The sequence below is a fragment of the Hyla sarda genome, chromosome 2 (assembly GCF_029499605.1).
Source record: "Hyla sarda isolate aHylSar1 chromosome 2, aHylSar1.hap1, whole genome shotgun sequence".
NCBI classification, from domain to species: domain Eukaryota; kingdom Metazoa; phylum Chordata; class Amphibia; order Anura; family Hylidae; genus Hyla; species Hyla sarda.
The window spans coordinates 206,360,196-206,381,542 of NC_079190.1; the positions used below are offsets into that span (position 1 = coordinate 206,360,196).

General features: G+C 42.8%; 1 long non-coding RNA gene across 1 annotated transcript; it reads right to left on the reverse strand.

The window, feature by feature from the left end:
- Positions 1–802: 802 nt before the first annotated feature.
- LOC130357788 (uncharacterized) lies at positions 803–18,020 on the reverse strand. The gene is made up of 3 exons (XR_008889264.1): positions 17,928–18,020; positions 16,490–16,541; positions 803–1,139 (listed from the first exon to the last, which is right to left on the reverse strand). It is a non-coding gene; the product is annotated as an uncharacterized LOC130357788 (long non-coding RNA).
- Positions 18,021–21,347: the final 3,327 nt, after the last annotated feature.

Sequence of the window (21,347 nt, forward strand, 5' to 3'; positions counted from 1 at the left end):
TGACATGTAATGCTTTAAAGGGTGCGCCTGTGAAAAACATTTTTTTTTTGCAGATCAACTTGTGCCAGAAAGTTAAACAGATTTGTAAATTACTTCTATTACAAAATCTTATCCGCTGCTGGATCTTTCAAGTCTGTTAATAACAGTCAGCTAAACGAAGTAAATCATTATCTCATTCAACTGCATACATCAACTGATATTGTACCTAACCCTGACATTTCCATCTCGGTATGTGGTACTACCATAACTACCGGGCAGCAGGCTCGCTGTCTTGGAGTTATACTTGACTCTGATCTGTCTTTCACTCCCCATATTCAGTCTCTTTCACGTTCTTGTCACCTGCATCTCAAAAACATTTCCAGAATCCGCCCGTTTCTCACTACTGAAACTGCTAAAACTCTCATTATTGCTTTGATTCACTCCCACCTCGACTACTGTAACTCTTTACTAATAGGCCTTCCTTTCTCCAAACTCTCTCCTCTTCAGTCCATCCTTAATGTCGCAGCCAGACTCATCTTCCTCTCCAGCCGCTACACCAATGCCTCCTCCCTGTGCCAGTCACTACACTGGTTACCAATTCAGTCCAGAATACAGTAAAAAATCCTCAGTCTCACACACAAAGCTCTCCACAATGCTGCACCTCCCTACATCTCCTCTCTCATCTCTGTCTACCATCCTACACGTTCTCTCCGATCTGCTAATGATCTCACACTAACATCTTCTATAATTGGAAATTTTCCTATCTTAGGTGACGGAAAATTTGGATTTTATTAAAAACAAGACGCGAGTATTATCCTTTTAAACTTCTTTACTGAACTTCAGCAGCAAATATAAACTGTATGTATTAACAAGAAAAAATAATTTTTTGAGGCATATAAAGAGTATATGGCTGAACAATCTAGGGTGCAACCTAGTATCATGTCCTGTATCATTGGCCAATCAGACAGCAAGGCAGGTGATAAAGGTGACCGATTCCCAGGCATCTCCCTTCTTCTTTGCAACGTTACATCAAACAGGAAATAGTAACCGGAATATCAGCAAGTGAAGAGGATGTAGGATGAATAAAAGACGAAGAAATACGGGATCCATGAAGTCTTGTCAACATTGATGTTCAATGATGGTTGGAAATCATTGAGGAGCTGTTTGAGAAATAAGCAAAAAACAACAAGTTATAGGGACGGGAATTGGGAGGGATAATACTCGCGTCTTGTTTTTAATAAAATCCAAATTTTCCGTCACCTAAGATAGGAAAATTTCCAATTTTATGGCAAAACAAGACGCTTCGTATTATGCTTAGTTTAAAGCTTAATCGTAATAAACATAATATATATTGAAACAACCAATTCTGAGTAACATTAGCAATTATTACAATAGTAACATAGAAACATGGGATTCGGGTCTGAAGTAAAAGGTTTTGAAAGTATAGTCGGAAGACCAATCGGCCGCTTTTAATAGATCTGAAAGGGAAGCGCCAGATTGGAAAAGTTTGGTTGAGACTGCACTTCTGGCAGAATGGGCCGTAAATTTGGATACATCGATACCGGCTAAATGCATGGTTTGTTTAACCCATCTAGTTAGAGTTCGAGAGGATACAGGAGCGTGAGGTTTGCAGAAGGAAATCAGCAATTGGGAAGATGATGGAGACCGAAGAGATTCAGTTCTGGATTCATAGGAACGAAGACAGCGAACTACACAAAGTTTCTCCTGATGAGGAAAAGAAGGGTAAAAAACGGAATGGAGATTTGTTTTCATACGACGAAATATGGAAAAAAACAACACCTTGAGGTGTAAACTGTCTGCGAGAAATGTCTAGTGATCTTACATCGGAGACTCTTTTGATCGAAACAATACACAATAGAGTGGTAAGTTTGAATGATAGGAATTTTAATGATAAAGAATCATTATCTTCCCAAGAAATGAACATGTCAAGAATAATATTTATATTCCACGTAGAAGTATATTTCGGTACAGGAGGTCTACGAAAGCGAATGCCTTTAAGGAGTTGACAAACTAAAGGGTGTCTACCCACCGGAATGGAGTCTATCGGAAGGTGCTTAGAAGAAATTGCCGAACGATAGAGATTAATCGTCCTATAAGCTTTGCCAGCATCAAAAGAGGCTGCTAAGAAATTCAAGATGTGGGATATAGATGTTCGTAAGGGATCCAGATGTCGTTGATCGCACCAATGAGACCATATTCCCCAGGCTGATCGGTAAGCTGATTTGGTACCCGGGGCCCATGCATCTGAAAGGATGTCCTGAGTCGATTTTGAAAATTGGAGGTTAGATCTTGGTGACCCGAAATCATCCAAGCCACCAGAAGTAGTTGGCCTGACGTTATCAGAGGACGACAATTCCCCTGAGGGTCCAGGAGAAGATTGTGAGTGGATGGAAGGAGACGAGGAAAGTCTATGAGAAGATGTAGGATTTGGGGAAACCACGATTGAGTCGGCCAAAGAGGAGTGATAAGAACTAGAGTAGATTTCTGAACCGTGGTTTGGAATAAGACTCGAGGGATGAGGTTGAATGGAGGAAACGCGTATAGGGTTTTTTGAGGCTAAAATTGCAGGAAAGCGTCCACACCCAGAGCTTCTGGGTCCGGACGCCAACTGAAAAATAGAGGCAATTGAGTGTTCAAACGGGAGGCAAAAAGGTCCATGTGAAGAGGACCCCATAGAGAATTGAGTTCCTGAAAGATTGGAAGAAGTAACTTCCAATCGCTGGAATCCGTAAGGTAGCGAGAGTACCAATCCGCTACCGAGTTGGAAATCCCGGGTAGTTATTCCGCTTTTAGGGTTATCTGTCTGTCTAGACAAAAATGCCAAAAGTCTTTGACAAAGTTCGCAAGAGTCTTGGATGCTGTACCTCCCAAGTGGTTGATGTACTGGACAGCAGAAATGTTGTCCATGCGAAGGAGAATACAACAATGGGAGGAATTTTTTGCAAAACTTTTTAATGCAAAAAATCCTGCCATAAGTTCCAGACAATTTATGTGTAGTTGGGCTTCTGATGGGGACCATTTCCCTCCAGTGGAAAGAGAACCGCAGTGAGCTCCCCATCCGGAAAGGCTCGCATCCGATTCTATAATGATGTCTGGATTCGGATGGAAGATTGCCTTGCCATTCCAGGTCTCTATGTGAGCGAGCCACCAAAGAAGTTCTTCTTTGGCTTCTGAAGATAGAGGAATCTTGTCTGAGTAACCGAGACCTTCTCTTAAATGACGAATCTTTAGGCGTTGGAGAGCCCTGTAATGAAGAGGGGCTGGAAATATAGCCTGGATCGAGGCTGATAAAAGACCCACTATTCGAGCTATCGTCCTCAAAGATATTATGTCTTTGCGAAGAATTTGCCGGATTTCCTTCCGGATAGTCTTCAATCTCCTTGGGGGAAGGCTCAGAGTGGTCAACTGGGTGTTGATCATGAAGCCTAAAAATTCTAGATTTTGAGAGGGGGTTAAGATTGATTTCTTGTGATTTATAAGAAAACCCAGATGAGTCAGAAGAGTTAGAGTCCAACTCATGTGGAGCAAAAGTAACTCTTTTGATTGGGCCATAAGGAGAATATCGTCGAGATAGATGATAAGACGAACCCCTCGACTTCTGAGAGAAGCCACTACTGGTTTCAGTAGTTTTGTAAAACACCACGGGGCTGATGATAGAACGAAAGGGAGGCAAGTGAATTGCCATCTCTTGTCTTCCCACAGGAATTGAAGGAAGATTTGAGAAGAAGGATGAATTGGGACTGTCAGATAAGCATCCTTCAAATCTATTTTTATTAGCCAGTCGTGTTTCATTAGAATGTCCCTTAGTAAGTGTATGCCCTCCATCTTGAAGTGGCGATAGATCACTAAGTTGTTCAAAAGTTTCAAATTGATCACTGGTCTGTGACCACCGTCTTTCTTTTTCACCAGAAATAAGTTGCTGATGAAACCTGGTGAGTGGGACTGAGCTGGGATAATTGCTTGTTTGGCAATCAAATCTCTGATTTCTTGGTCTATAAGAGTCCTGTCTGCTTTAGAGAATTGAATTGGATGGGGTAGGTAAGTTTGGACAGGAAGGGAGACAAACTCTATTTGATAACCTTTGATTGTGTTTAGAATCCAAGAGTCGAATGTAATTGTATGCCAGTTGTGGAAAAAATACAGGAGTCTTCCCCCTAGGGGAATATCTTGGGAAGAAAACTGTGGTAGGCTTACCTGTGGGAGGTCTTGAGCGAGGGTATCCTCTTTGACCTCTAGCCCGCCATGGTCTGCCCCTGTAGGGAAAAAAGGGAGGGGGGGCGGAGGAGGACCCTGAAAATTGAGAGGATGGTTGGGGATAGGAGCCTCTGGTGTATTTATGTTGGGAGGATCGGCCGGAAAAACGGCCCCGTCCTTTTCCGGCCTTTCCAAAAACACGTTGGGAGAAAACTTTTTTCATAGATACTTGGGCCTTATTTAGTGAGGAGAAAAGGCCGACGTATTTATTTAATTCCTTAATAAAATCTTCCCCAAATAGCATGCCTTTGGTGGGGTTGGGAGGTTCCACTGTGGCCAAATTAGTCAGCTGGGGGTCAATTTTTTAAAAGAATGGAACGTTTTCGTTCATTAGAAAGGGAATTGTTTGCGTTCCCGAAAAAACATATGGCCCTTTGGGCCCACCCTTTGAGGGTTTCCGTATCTACCGAAGTATTGGAGATGTAAGCTACCTCAGCTAGGTCCAATATTTTAGTTTGTGGACCCATAAGATCCATCAGTTTGTCTTGACAAGACTGGAAGCTTCTATCTATCCCTTTTTTGGGATTTTTCCCTGTTTTAAAGAGAAATTTGGAAATGAATGGGTCCAACTCTGGAGTGCAAGAAGCATTATTCGGCAGTGTTGGCCTAGGGCATTCTGCCTTTAACTTATTGCGTGATGGTTTATCCAGAGGTTTGTTGGCCCATAGGGAGAAAAACTTGGCCACTTTAGAGTTTGGAAGCCATTCCCCCAATCGGGGATGGCATATTAAAGCCGGGTCAAAATATGTATCTCCGGATTCAGTTAGCATAGCTTCTTCCTGACTGCCAGGGTCATCATGATTAGAATCACTGTCCTCCGAAACATAGAGTATTTGATCCACGTCCTCTATATCGGAGTCTTCTGACTCATTGGAGGAGGGAACTCGGTAGGAGTCTGGTTTAGCTCTGAAGCTAGATTTTCTAGTTTTGCTACTATGAGCCTCCTCATGGGATGAGGGTGAATTATGGGGCTTATGGGAATCACTACTGATGGATGTCTGCTTGCGCTCTGTAGAGTGGGATCGTGAAGAATCTTGGCGCATCCCAGAGGTAGTTTTATCACTCTTAGAGGGATATGGGCCGTCTGATGTGTGGCGTTTTTTAGATTTCGCCTTACCTGGTCCCTTAAGTCCCTTAGCCAGTTGGAACACAGACTCTTTTGGGGACCAGAATTGATCTGATGGAGTCATGGGAGGTAAAATGTTCATAGGTAAGTTAGTCATAGTTGTGGGCTGTGAGCGTGCTAACACCAGAGCCACTGACTGGTGCAATGCAGAGACCGCGGTTTGAACCGCTGTATTTATAGACTTTGATATTGAAGCATCTACCAGAGATTGTAAATTCTCTGGTAATGCATTCTCAGTAGATGGAGTCTTATTATCAGCAGACATTGTGAGGATATAAGAGAGGTATTGAAACCAAATATCTATATGAATATGGATAATGAATAATAATAGGTGAAAGTTAATTAACTATGATTAATTATATACTAAAACAATGTATTATTACAATGGATAATAGACTATCAATGTAAGTAAGATTTATGAGAGAAAAAATGAAGGAAACTACTGAAAAACTGCCCCAAGGTGGCAGTACAGGATAAGGGATGAAACAGTTGTTTAACATGAGGGGAAACAGATAATAAAATGGAGGATACTGAAGTAATGTTGTATCTATTTGTTGCTGAAGTTCAGTAAAGAAGTTTAAAAGCTTAATACGAAGCGTCTTGTTTTGCCATAAAATCCCAACTTCTCACTCCCGTCTCCAAGACTTCACTCGTGCTGCACCGGTTCTCTGGAATGCTATACCTCAATCCCTCAGACTCAACAACAACATCCATAGTTTCAAACGTGGCCTAAAAACACATCTCTTCAGACAGGCCTATAACAGTCTCTAATTGGCCTCAACATATCCCCAACATATCCTCAACATACCCCCAACATACCCCCAACATATCCTCAACATATCCCCAACATATCCTCAACATATCCCCAACATATCCCCAACATATCCCCAACATATCCCCAACATATCCTCAACATATCCCCAACATATCCCCAACATATCCCCAACATATCCTCAATATATACCCAACATATCCTCAACATATCCCAAACATATCCTCAACATATCCTCAACATATCCTAAACATATCCCCAACATATCCTCAATATATCCTCAACATATCCCCAACATATCCTCAATATATCCCCAAACATCTTGTTTGAATAGTTATTGTGTAATTTTATATCTGATACTTGTCTTTCTTTGTACCCCATAATTGTAAGCGCTGCAGAATCTGTAGGCGCCATATAAATAAAATAAATAAATAATGTAGGAACAATAACCAATTTCCAAGCATCCACAAAAAAAAAAAAAGGAAACTTCACTACCCTGTGCTATAAGCACTTGTCTGGTTGTGAACAGTGGACTTCCAGTAAAGTTAAACCCTGTTTTATAAGGTATCCCACATGTTTGGACTAAACCTGTTGCACACAGCTATTGTACACCTCCCGCACTCAGACACCTCACCCAAGTGTAACCCAGGATCAAGGACTTTTTACAATTGTGCGGACCACTATTTACAAGGGGACATAGAGGGGAATTTATCATTATGTGTCTATTGTAGACACAGTTCTACCCCTTTACACTTCTTGTCTATTGTACACTCTTGCTCAGAATTTACTATGGCTGTGCACTCCTTTGATAAATCTTGTGCAAATATAAAAACGCACCCCCCCCCCTCGCTCTACCGTACACACCTTCTCTACCTCAAAGGAAAAGTAGACTTAGGGATTTTGTTCTATTGCTTTGAGGTCGGATTCCATTGAGGTTTTTTGTCTATCAGCAAAAATGCCAGAAAAACTGTCTCAGCTTTTTCCTGTGTTTTTCTTGCATTTTTTTCTAGCGTTTTTGCTGGTGTGTGGAAACAAAAAAATTTACTAAACTTTTTTTTTTCTTTGAAATTTAGATACGTGAATACGGAGGATTATGTCAGATTTGGTAGATTGTGATGATGAACAGCATTTTTAAAAAAAATGTCAATAAAAGGGTTTTTTTTTTTTATAAATTTTTTTTTTCAATGTGTTGTGTTTTTTATAATTGAATTTTCAAGCTTAGTAGTGGAAGGCGTCTTGTAGACAGAATCCATCACTAAGCTGGGGCTTAGCGTTAGCCCCCAAAACAGCTAGCGCTAACCTCCAAATATTACCCCGGTACCCACCGCCATAGGGGTACTGGGAAGAGCCGGTACCAACAGGCCCGGAGCATAAAAAATGGCGCTCCTGGGCCTAGGCGGTAACAGGCTGGCATTATTTAGGCTGGGTAGGGCCAGTAACAATGGTCCTCACCCACCCTGGTAACGTCAGGCTGTTGCTGCTTGGTTGGTATCTGGCTGATACTGAAAAAATGATGGAACCACACACTTTTTTTTATTTATTAAAAAAAAACAAAAAAAAAAAAACGCATAGGGTTCCCCCTATTTACAGTATCAGCCAGATACCAACCAAGCAGCAACAGCCTGATGTTACTAGGGTGGGCGAAGACCATTGTTACTGGCACTCCCCAGCCTAAATAATGCCAGCCTGTTACCGCCTAGGCCCAGGAGCACCATTTTTGACGCTCCGGGCCTGTTGGTACCTGCTCTTCCCAGAACCCCTGTGATGGTGGGTACCGGGGTAATAATTGGGGTTAGCGCTAGCTGATTTTGGGGCTAACGTAAAGCCCTGGCATAGTCATGGATTCCGTCTATAAGACAGCTTCCACTACTAACCCTTAAAATTCAATTATAAAAAACACGGACAAATTGAAAAAAAAATGTATTTAAAAAAACACTCCCCCACATTAACCATTTTATTTGAATAAAAAACAACCGCTGGTCATCGTCGCAGTCCACCGAATCTGACGTAGTCCTCTGCATTCACGTATCTGAAATGAGAAGAAAAGAAAAACAAGAAATATGGGTAAGTACATTTTTTTTGCTCTCCCCTGGGAAGAGCGCACATAATGCAGCATGTTCCTAAACAGGGAGCCTCTAATTGTGGCTAAACTACAACTCCCATCTGGAGGCACACTGGTTGCAAAACACTGAGAGTTTGTTACTTAACTCAGTGTTTCCCAACCCGTGCATCTCCAGCTGTTGCAAAGCTACAACTCCCAGCATGGTTTGTCAGTGCATGCTGGAAGTTATAGTTTTGCAACAGCTGGAGGTTCACAGGTAGGGAAACACTGAGTTAGGAAACAGACAATGTTTCCCAATCAGTGTGCCTCCAGTTGTTGCAAAACTACAACTCCCAGCATGCCCAGGCAACAACTGGAGGAGAACAGTTTGGAGAACGCTGTGTCGTGGTGTCCAAACCGTAGCCCTCCAGATGTTGCAAAACTATAACTCTCAGCATGTCCAGACTGCCAAGGCATGCTGGGAATTGTAGTTCGGCAACATCTGAAGGGCCAATGTTACAGAACTACAACTCCCAGCATGCCTGGACTGTCTGGGCATGCTGGGAGTTGTAGTTTTGCAACATCTGGAAGAGCACAGATTGGGCCCTCCAGATGTTGCAAAACTACAACTCCCAGCATGCCCAGACAGCCAAAGTTGTTGTTTTTAAACTACCAGAAGCAGCAGTGAAGAGCTTCACTGCTGCCTCTGATGCAGATGCCGCCGCCTCCACTTACCCGCCGCCGCCAACCCGTGTGCCGTAAGTGCCGCGGTCCCCACCGCAGCTCTCGGCGTCATCTTCCCCTGCTGTGCCCAGACTTCTAGCGGCAGGCAGAGCAGGGGAAATGAATTTTACCCCCCAGTCAGCTCATTCACTGTGATTGGTCCACAGGGACCAATCAGAGTGATCGCTGACCAGGACCATCGACAGATGGTCCTGGGTGGTGTTGCAGAAGTTGTCCCCTGCTGGAAAAAGTGGGGCTTCTGCCAGTTAACCCGTGTGATGCCGCTCATCGCCGGGTTAACTGAATGCCGTTTATAAACGCAGATCGCAGCAGATCTCCTGAATGATCTGCTGCGATCCGCATTTAAATTAAAAAGCTGGTGGTACATGTGGCTTCATCACACTGCCACCAGCTCCTATATACAGTACACAGTCATAATTCATAATCCCCGCCGGGAGACGGGAGCTCTGATTGGAGAATAGCTATTGGCCAATCAGAACTCTCCTCTCCCGGCGGCAGGGATTATGAATTATGACAGTGTATATAGAAGCCGGTGGCAGCGCGATGTAGATGCATGTACCGCCGACTTTTACAGTTAATAAATGCGGACGCAGCTGGCCTCTGGAGAATGACCCGGTGCGATCTGCACCTCAGACCCTGGATTACAACTCCCATCATGGGCAGAGTCTGTCCATGATGGGAGTAGTAGTTTTAAATGTCCCGCAGCTGGGGGATGTGCAAGTGCCATCCCTCAGCAGCACCGCGATACTACAACTACTCCCATCATGTGACAGACTCTGTCCCATGATGGGAGTAGTAGTCCAAGGGCAGAGGGGCAGATTGCAGCAAATCATTCTCCAAAGACCTGCTGCTATCTGCATTTATTAACTATAGAAGCCGGCGGCACATGCGTCTACACTGCGTTGCCCGACGACTCCTATATACAGCTCTTATAAGTCATAATCCTCGCCGGGAGAGGGGAGCTCTGATTGGTTAATAGCTATCCACCAATCAGAGCTCCCCTCTCCCGGCGGCGGGGGTTATGAATTATGACAGTGTATATAGAAGCCGGTGGCAGCGCAATGTAGCCGCATGTACCGCCGAATCGCAGCGGGTCTCTAGAGAATGACCCGCTGCGATCTGCACCTCAGCCCCTGGACGACAACTGCCATCATGGGCAGAGTCTGTCCCATGATGGGAGTAGCAGTCCTTACTGTGCCAAAATAGACACTTTGGTAGTGTCCTCCGAGGTGGTGTATATTTGCGCAAGAAAATGCTGTTTGCGCATTTTTTTGCGCAAAAAAAAAACCCAACGCAGTTAGTAAATTGACCGTAGAAAAGGTGATGAAGAATTCTATCAAAATTTGCGCAAAAAAAGACGCAAAAAAACACTTGCGCAAAAAAATAGACAAAAAATAGCTCTATATACAATGATAAATTCCCCCCATAGAGGGTAAGCTAGTCACAAATCCTTATGTGACCTCACTAGAGACTATACCTGTGTACTTCTAGCTGCCCTGGACTACATTTTGGCTTCCCTATTAAATTCAATGGCCCTGATTTACTATTGTAAACCCGACATGTTTCGTCAGGTAAGGCGCCAGATTCTGGCGCATTGCACCAGAATTTGTGCCAGAATTGAAAAAAAACTGACCAACTGTGAGCATCGGGAAAAGGGTGTGTGGCCACCGAAAAGGGGAATGTCTCCTACATTTTCACAAAAACCCAACATACCCTGCTCAAAAAAATAAAGGGAAAACTTAAACAACACATTGTAACTCCAAGTCAATCACACTTCTGTGAAATCACACTGTCCACTCAGGAAGCAACACTAATTGACAATCAATTTCACATACTGTTGTGCAAATGGAATAGACAACATGTGGAAATTATAGGCAATTAACAAGACACCCCCAATAAAGGAGTGGTTCTGAAGGTGATGACCACAGACCACTTTTCAGTTCCTATGCTTCCTGACTGATGTTTTGGTCACTTTTGAATGCTGGCGGTGCTTTCACTCTAGTGGTAGCATGAGACGGAGTCTACAACCCACACAAGGGGCTCAGGTAGTGCAGCTCCTCCAGGATGGCACATCAATGCGAGCTGTGGCAAGAAGGTTTGCTGTGTATGTCAGCATAGTGTCCAGAGCATGGAGGCGCTGCCAGGAGACAGGCCAGTACATCAGCAGATGTGGAGGAGGCAGTAGGAGGGCGACAACCCAGCAGCAGGACCGCTACCTCTACCTTTGTGCAAGGAGGAGCACTGCCAGAGCCCTGCAAAATGGCCTCCAGCAGGCCAAAAATGTGCATGTGTCCACTCAAACGGTCAGAAACTCACTCCATGAGGGTGGTATGAGGGTCCGACATCCACAGGTGGGGGTTTTGCTTACAGCCCAACACCGTGCAGGACTTTTGGCATTTGCCAGAGAACACCAAGATTGGCAAATTCGCCACTGGCGCCCTCTGCTCTTCACAGATGAAAGCAGGTTCACACTGAGCACATGTGACAGATATGACAGAGTCTGGAGACGCCGTGGAGAACATTCTGCTGCCTGCAACATCCTCCAACATGACCAGTTTGGCAGTGGGCCAGTAATGGTGTGGGGTGGCATTTCTTTGGGGGCCACACAGCCCTTTATGTGCTTGCCAGAGGTAGCCTGACTGCCATTAGGTACTGAGATGAGATCCTCAGACCCCTTGTGTGACCATGTGCTGGTGTGGTTGGCCCTTGGTTCCTCCTTATGCAAGACAATGCTAGTCCTCATGTGGCTGGATTGCGTCAGCAGTTCCTGCAAGAGGAAGGCATTGATGCTATGAACTGGCCCGCCTGTTCCCCAGACCTGAATCCGATTGAGCACATCTGGGACATCATGTCTCGCTCCATACACCAACGCCACGTTGCATCACAGACTGTCCTTGAGTTGGAGGATGCTTAGTCCAGGTCTGGGAGGACATCCCTCAGGAGACCATCTGCAACCTCATCAGGAGCATGCCCAGGCATTGTAGGGAGGTCATACGGGCAAGTGGAGGCCACACACACTACTGAGCCTCATTTTGACTTGTTTTAAGGACATTACATCAAAGTTGGATCAGCCTGTAGTGTGGTTTTCCACTTTGATTTTGAGTGTGACTCCATATCCAGACTTCCATGGGTTGATAAATTTGATTTCCATTGATAACTTGTTGTGTAATTTTGTTGTCAGCACATTCAACTATGTAAAGACGAAAGTATTTCAAATGATTAGTTCATTCATTCAGATCTAGGATGTGTTATCTTAGTGTTTCCTTTATTTTTTTGAGCAGTGTATTTACTAAGGTTTCCACAGAAAATGTGGTGGATTTGAGCTGAGGAAAACCCGACAGATCAGAGCATGTGTAAAAAAAAAGCTTTAGGATCTATTCACACGTACAGTATTCTGCGCATATTTGATGCACAAGATTTTCTGCTGCAGATTCCAATTTAAAGGGGTTATCCAGGAAAAAACTTTTTTTAATATATCAACTGGCTCCAGAAAGTTACTTCTATTAAAAAAATCTTAATCCTTTCAGTACTTATGACCTTCTGAAGTTAAGGTTGTTCTTTTCTGTCAAAGTCCTCTGTGATGACACCTGTCTCGGGAAACGCCCAGTTTAAAAGCAAATCTCCATAGCAAACCTCTTCTAAACTGGGCGGTTCCCAAGACAGGTGTCATCAGAGAGGACTTAGACAGAAAAGAACAACCTTAACTTCAGAAGGTCATAAGTACTGAAAGGATTAAGATTTTTTAATAGAAGAAATTTACAAATCTGTTTAACTTTCTGGAGCCAGTTGAATATCTGCTTTGAAAGTTTCATTTTTACTGGAGCTATTGCCACACAAAACATCTTGCTGGGTGCAGAATTGTATATGATGTTTAGTAGGTGTTGGTACAAGGAACAAGGTAGGTATAGAAATATGCCTTCCTTTTAATGTCTTCAATCGTCAAACATATTTTCTAACTTTAGTAATCTTGTTTCACTACTTCTACTATTTCTCAGCAGGGCAGATCAGTGACCAGCATGTAAAACCAATTGTGATGACACACTAAAGGGGTTGTGCACTGCCCTGCAGTTCGGAGCTCCGCTCACAGCGTCCGGAAGTTCATTGCTCCGAACGCTGTGTGCGGGCTTCCGTGTTCGCAGCCGCTGGGCGTGACGTCACCTTCGTGACGTCTCGCCTGCCCCCTCGTGACATCTCACCCGCTCCCTCAACGAAAGTCTATGAGATTCTAAGCGGTCACGCCCCCTTCCCATAGACTTTGGTAGAGGGGGCGGGCGTGACGTCACGAGGGGGCAGACGAGACGTCATGAAGGGGCAGGGCGTGACGTCACGCCCGGCTGCCGCGAACACGGAAGCCCGCACACAGCGTTCGGAGTAATGAACTTTAGGATGCTGTGAGCGGAGCTCCGAACTACAGGGGAGCGCACAACCCCTTTAAGGCATTGAAGAGTTCACTAGTATCCAAAGGTTACTTCAAAACACTTTCAGTTATCATGTTCTATTGATTCATTGTCTCAATGTAGACAATACAATTATTTAAAGGGTACCTCTCATCAAAAAAACTTTTGATATATTATAGATTAATGTATGCAGAATAACTTCACAATTGCATGTCATTAAAAAATATGCTTCTTTCTATTTAATTTTCCGCTTTGAAGAAATGACCACTAGGGGTCTCCCTACCAGTCCTGGCAGCAAGCATTTCAGACTCCTGCTGGAGTCCTAAACACTACGAGCTGCCAGTCTGCTTTGTTCACAAAGGAGAACACTCAGAGCTGCCAGCCTGCTGTGTTCACAGCCTTTTTGGCTGTGAACAAAGCAGGCTGGCAGCTCTGAGTGTTTAGGACTCCAGCATGAGTCAGAAATGCTTGCTGACAGGACTGATTGGGAAAAATACAATAGAAAGAAGCATATTTTTCATTAACATGCTATTGGAAATTATTCAACATTCATTAATCTAAAATATATCAAAAGTTTATTTGATGAGAGGTACATTTAATTGTTGCTTTTTTCCAAAAATTTGATTATGTGGTGTCCCAGAGCAGAACACCTTTACTACCCGCTCTGTCAGGTAGTTGCTATGTCCAAGTGTCTGTCTCTGGCCCTAACCTATGTTTTGTTGTAAAAATGCTGTAAGAGTAGTGTCTCTTTAAATGCTCGGTTTGTTTTCTGAGTTGGGTTGCTGTGGTTACACTGTGACCTATGCGTGGTTCTGTCTCTATTGCCAATCTGATACCTTGTGTGACCACACCTGTTCAGCTGCCTATTTAAGCCTGCAGTGGGCCAGTGCACTTCACCTGTGGAATAACTTTGGTTCCTGTAGCTAGCATTTCTATCATATTTTTGCATTTGTCTTGATTACCTGGTGTTTTGTGACCCGGCTTAGTCTTAGGATATTCTCTCTGGTTTAGTCTATGCTCATATCTGTCCTCTTTGTTTCTGACTCAGCTTGTTGACATCCTTTGTGTTTGTCTCCCCGGAGTATTGTTATAGTGTGTATTTGCCTTTTGTATTCCTGACAGTTTCCCTGACCCTTAAAATATACCAGAGTCTATTTGCTATTGTGTTTATCTAATTCCCTCAACTTTATATTTATATACTGTTTGACTAAAGATAAAATAGGCATGCTTACATATGTTAAAATTACATAAGGTGTTCTAACTATATTCACATGACTGTATATAATTAAACAAAGTCAGTCAAAGCGTATGGCTGTGATCACACATTCCAGATAATTATCGGTACTGCAACTGTAAAGATCTTACCGTAACGGCAGAGGAGAGGTGGATCAGCTGCACTGTGTGGACTATGACTGGTTGAGGATCTGGTTCGTACCAGGGGAGCAGAGTCTAAGGTGCCGCTGGTTTTCACCTTGCAGCGGCAGGCAGCACCCCTGGCACGATCCGTCCACACAGGTTGCTCAGGTGATGCTTGGCACAGAAAAAGGCAAAGTCAGATGAAGCATGGGTCAGTAGGCAGGCAGCAAGGTAACGTAGTCAGGTCACAGGCACTAAGTCATGAGGTAGGCGGCAAAGGAGCGTAGTCAGGTCACAGGCACAAGGTCAGGAGGCAGTCGGCAAAGGATCAAGGTCAGGTCACAAGCAAAGGGTAAGGAACACTATATGGCACACACAAAGTAACGCTTTCTCTTGGGCACAATGCACGAAGATCCGGCACGACACTAGGGAGGTGTCGGACTAATATAGAGTAAGCGCAGTAGGGCACCAATCAAGGGCATACTGGCCCTTTAAGTCTAGTAACGCCGGCGCGCGCCCCCTAAGGTGAGGGGATGCATGCTTCGGTGAAGCAGAGGAGCAGAGAGACCGGGGACAGAGAAAGGTAAGGGGATGCCCGGGGCTCGCATGCGGGAGTGCTCAGCATAGTGAGTCCCGGAGCCAACAGAAGGACAAGAAGGGGTGCACTCACGGCTGGACCTCACGGCCAAAGCATTGCTCATGGTTAACGCCCGGGACACGCGTGCGGGTGAGTCCCGGAGCCAGGGAGACCAGGGAGGGGGCAGTGCCCATGGCCAGATTGAATGTCCGGAGCGCTGCCCCTAACAGCAAAAAATCACAGCGTGCGTTTTTGCAGAAAATGGACAACATGAGGATAAAAAATGGCACATTTTCATTGCAGTACCTTTAATTAGTCACAATGTGTGAACACAGCCTATGTCTTTTGACTATATAAAATCTAACAATTATGTTAGAATCCTGTAATACTAACAAACACCACTTGATAGTAGCATTGGCTGATGAATATGTTTTACATTTCACACCAATTCCACATTTTTTTTTAATGCTTTACAGGTTGTGAGTGCCACAATAGACAAGGGTTTCCAATCAGTGTGCCCCCAGCTGTTGCAAAACTACAACTCCCAGCATGCTGGGAGTTGTAGTTTAGCAACAGCTGGAGGCACACTTGTTGGAAAACACTGCACAAGAGTACCAGAAGATCTTCTGGTGATGTCTGACATAATAATAAGCCCCTAATAGAAGAAGACTACAAGATTGCGTCAGGAGACAACCCAATTTGGAGCTTACTTTGGAGCCAGTCATTGGCCATTTATGGGTGTGGGTTGATTTACAATAACATATACTGTAAGACCTTATTGATGGGGTATATTCTATGTGGTCAATGATAATAAGATTATGATAAATTTAAGTCAAAATGTAAGTCAACATAAGTTTTATGTATATGTATCATTGGGCACAGGGAACCCCTGTCTGACTCCTATGCTATTGTACAAATTGTAAAGTTGCTAAAATATTCTGCTTAAATGTAATAAATCTAAGAGTATGACAACCATTATACACATAAATGACCATGTAAAATAAGTGAACTACATTGTAATCCCAGACATAGTTTCCATTTGCTACTGTTGACACACTGCTGGAATTGTATGGATCAAAGTTGCACAGTGAGTTTTTTCACTCTCTACAGAGTTTACAACAGTTGAACTATCTATATCTGGTTAGATATTAACTTTTCTCCATAGAAATATTGGAATCTCATACAGAACATGTATTGTCTGTTGTCTGCAAACTGGCCATACTTGTTCTCCTGATGTTTTCCCAGTAAGTAAACTTTAAACAAAATGGAATTCTCTGTGCAGAAATAAGAGACACAAGTCATTTACATATTAGTACCATGTAGTATCTTTATGAAGAGGGGCAGGAGCACATGACCTAGAGAAAAATACATCATTGACTCCCCAATTTCCAGATTGTTTTATGAGGCAATATACAATGTTTTTATTATAGATTGCAAATTTAATTATATTAAGCACTATTAAAGGGTTATTCCAGGAATTTTGTTTAGCTACAGGGGCTGTAAAGTTAGTGTAGTTCATAATATAGTGTCTGTACCTGTGTGTGACAGTTTTCTCCACAATTCTTCTGTGATTTTCATCCAAATATTTATTTTTTACAGCATACATAATGACTATTGTCTCAGATTTTTCCCAGGTTGCAATGCGGCCGAGACCTGACTCACTAGTCAGCTGATGACAGGAAGCCTGTCTGCTTCAATGGGTGGAGCGATCGCTTGGTGGGAGAGAGATCAATCTGCAACTAATGCAACAGCTGTAGGCACCCTGATTTAAAACCACAGGTTTTTTGAATGGATGCAGCTCATTTATGTTTCAATGGGTGGGGTGGCTGATGTGTGGGGGAGGAAAATGGGATTATGGGATTTGTAGGCAAAGAAGGAAAGGAAATACCAGTTAACAAAAAGCTAGCCACAGTATTATGGTAATCTCACAACATAGCCATTTAGCCCCAAGACAAGCGCAGATCCTTCCTAAGCATGTCCATTACTGCCTGCCAGGTACATACTAAAATCACCTTATGGTGGATAACCCCTTTAACACACACCTGTTGTGTGGAAGCACCTTCTGGGTATAGGTATCTCAAAGCAGTGGTGTAACCAGAGTTCTATGGGCCCAGTGGTAGCACATTATTAGTGCTTTTATATTGTGTATTGTGTGTATTTTATTATATGTGATAATTTTTTACTATTATTAAATAATCTGTGATTTTGAAGCACATTCTGTTTAATATTTATTTTTAACATTATGCACCATACTGTATGGTGAGGTCTTTGAGGTATGGTTAATAGTTCGTTCTAATGTGTAATTAACCTTTTCGTAATGCTAGGGTGTGGTTGACCTATACACCACCCGAGGTAGGCCAGCTTCACCTGTGTGCAAATAATCACTCTGATGCAAGGTTACGGTTAACTGGGTTGCTTTACTGGGGTCGGAAAGATGGTACAATCTGTCACAACTCAGATTAGCGTGAAGGAGTTGCAGGATGAATTTATGGAAGCTTATCGGCTTGCTGGTACTTATAGTCGTTTGTGCTGAATATGACTGACTTGACTTGTGGGCAGCCCACACTATACTTCAATGACTTGGACTTGACTAACTTGCTGGACTTGCCTTGAATTATATCCCCAAGACTGGAGGCTTACCACAAGGCTTTGATTTTTACCTGGGTAGTGGGGTTAACTGGTAGTAGATGTGTGGTTGCTGGACTAGGCCTCAGGCCTCCTTTCAGATCCACCTCACAGACTTCACTCCTCACCAAACTGTAACTCAGCATGCACTAAGACTGAACTCTAAACTCTGGCTACAGTATATAAGGGGACAATGTCACATGTTCACCTCTGCATACTCCCCTTAACAACAAGGTCCTTAACAACAGGATTCCTAAGGTAAGAAGTGCAGAGAAAATACAATACATTAACCCATATATGACATGCATTATTTAGTGAATTATACTGTGAATGATAGAGAGTCCTAAGGAGAATGGACCCATGATGGACATTGAACAGCATCTGCCACACAGGATGGGCAGGAGTACAGAAGAACATGTGATTCTGTACTGGGTCACCACACACAGGCTAGTATAAATGCTGCCCTGATCAGTGCACAGACTAGCGTAAATACTGCTCCTGGTCTGTGTACAGTCTAGTGTAAATGCTGCCTCCTGATCAGTGCACAGTCTAATATTAATGCTACCCCTGACCATTCCACTGTCTAATATAAATGCTGTCCCAAATAAACCTACAGTCTAATGTAAATGCTGTCTCTGATAAATACATAGTCTAATATAAATGCTGTTGTCAGTCCAGAATCTAGTGTAAATGCTCCAGCCAGTTCACAGTCTAGTCTAAATACTGCCTTCTGTTCAGTTCAGTCTAGTCTAATTGCTACCCCCTGTTCAGAGTACAGTCTAATATAAATACTGCTCCTGACCATTGCAACGCCTAGTATAAATGCTACCCCCGGTCAAATTATAGTCTAGTGTCCATGCTGTCCCTAATAAGTACATAGCCTAAAGTAAATGCTGCAGTCAGTCCACAGTCTAATGTAAATACTGCCTGTCTAGTCTAAATGCTACATCCTGGTCAGTGTAATGTAAATGCTGCAGTTAGTCCACAGTCCAGTTTATACACTGCATTCAGTGAGGTCACAGACTAGGGTAAGTGCTGCCTCCATGTTTCTATAACTAAACAAAATCAGGGCATAATAAATACTGCACATGCTCTATGTAGAAGCTTGATACATGTGGGCACTGACAGAATTAAAAAAAAAATAGCTAAGAGTCCAGATAGCTGTCACATGCATACTGCTGGGGTGCCACCGGTACACCTAGGCAAAGTTGTGAGTGCTGCAGTCCTAAAGGTCAAAGGGCAATGTGCTTGATCTCCTTAATTAACTTTTTTACTTTAGTTTTTTAGGATTTCTATGCTTATTGGCTGACAAGTAAGCAGACAGCAATATACAGTTCTGTCAGCCAGGTCGAGTTCTACTGCTGGCTTGATTGAGACCTACAGGAGGGTTGTCCCCCCCCTACCACATCGGGCCCAGCCCATTCCCTCTGACAAAAACGTTTAAAACCCATGAATTTTGGCCTATTCTAAGCTAAAAATAAGGTGAAGACAATAATAAGTATAGAAAATAAAACTCAGGCCACGATACAAATATCCTGCAGAAGGGTTTGGTGCAATAAGTATATCCATTGTCTATAATGTTAAAACCACAGACAGGTGAAGGGAGTAACATTGATTATCATGTTACAATGACACTTCAATGGGTGGGATATATTAGGTATCAAATGAACATTCAGTTCACTGGAAGCCAAAATATGGGTACAAGTGTAAGTATCTAAGAAACATTGATAAGAGCCAAAATGTGGTGGCTACATGTCTGGGTCAAACTCTAAAATAGCAGGTCTTTTAGGTGTTCCTGGTAAGCAGTGGTAGGTCCTTACCATGAGTAGGCAGCTAGTGAAGTCAGTAAAGTCAGTTTTACTATTTGATGTGCTGATAGCTGTAAAAATGAACAAGCATAAGGATTTAAAGGGGTATTCCAGTGAAAAAATATTTTTATCCATATCAACTAACTCCAGAAAGTTAAACAGATTTGTAAATTACTTCTATTAAAAAATTATAATCCTTCCAGTACTTATCAGCTGCTGAAGTTGAGTTATTCTTTTCTGTCTCACCACAGTGCTCTCTGCTGACACCTGTCTGTCTCAGGAACTGTCCAGAGTAGGAGCAAATCTCCATAGCAAACCTCTCCTGCTCTGGACAGTTCCTGAGACAGACAGAGGTGTCAGCTGAGACAGAAAAGAACAACTCAACTTCATCAGCTGATAAGTACTGGAAGGATTAAGATTTTTTAATAGAAGTAATTTACAAATCTGTTTAACTTTCAGGAATACCCCTTTAACTTTCACATTAGCCGTTGGCTGTCCGGGCATGCTGGAAGTTGTAGTTTTGCAACATCTGGAGGTCCGCAGGTTGAAGACCACTGGTCTAAACCCTTCATGGCAACAGTATTCCATAATGTCAATGGCATATTTCAGCAGAATATTTTGTGCCCTGACACAATGCAAAAAAAATTTTTTTCGGGATACAAAGGATACGAGGTGTTATCTTAGTCTCCAGATTCCCAAGATCCCAATCCGATAAAGAATTTGTGGGATGTACTGTGAAAACAAGTCTGATCCATAGATGCCGCACCTCACAACTCACAGGACTAACCTCCGGCTGAATGATTTTTAAAGGTATACTCCACTGGAAAACATTTATTTTTAAATCAACTGTTAAACAGATTTATAAATTACTTCTATTAAAAAAATCTTAATATTTCCAGTACTTACCAGCTGCTGTTATGATCCACAAGAAGTTCTTTTCTTTTTGAATTTCCTTTATGCCTGACCACAGTGCTCTCTGCTGACACCTCTGTCTCTCTCAGGAACTGTCCAGAGCAGGATAGATTTGCTTTTGGAATTTGCTCCTGCTCTGGACAGTTCCTAAAATGGACAAAGGTGTCAGCAGAGAGCACTGTGGTCAAGCAGAAAGGAAATTCAAAAAGAAAAGAACTTCCTGTGGATCATAACAGCAGCTGATAAGTACTGAAAGGATTAAGATTTTTTAACCCCTTAAGGACGCAGCCCTTTTTCACCTTAAGGACTGAGCCCTTTTTCGCAATTCTGACCACTGTCACTTTAAGCATCAATAACGCTAAGATGCTTTTACCGAATATTCTGATTCTGAGAATGTTTTTTCGTGACATATTCTACTTTATTTTGGTGGTAAATTTTCGTCGTTACTTGCATCCTTTCTTTGTGAAAAATCCCCAAATTTCATGAAAATTTGGAAAATGTAGCATTTTTCTAACTTTGAAGCTCTCTGCTTGTAAGGAAAATGGATATTCCAAATAAATGTTATATTGATTTACAAATACAATATGTCTACTTTATGTTGGCATCATAAAATGGACATATTTTTACTGTTTTGAAAAAATTAGAGGGCTTTAGAGCAGCAATTTTCAAACATTTCATGAAAATTGCAAAATCTGAAGGGACAGATGTTACAGAACTACAACTCCCAGCATGCCT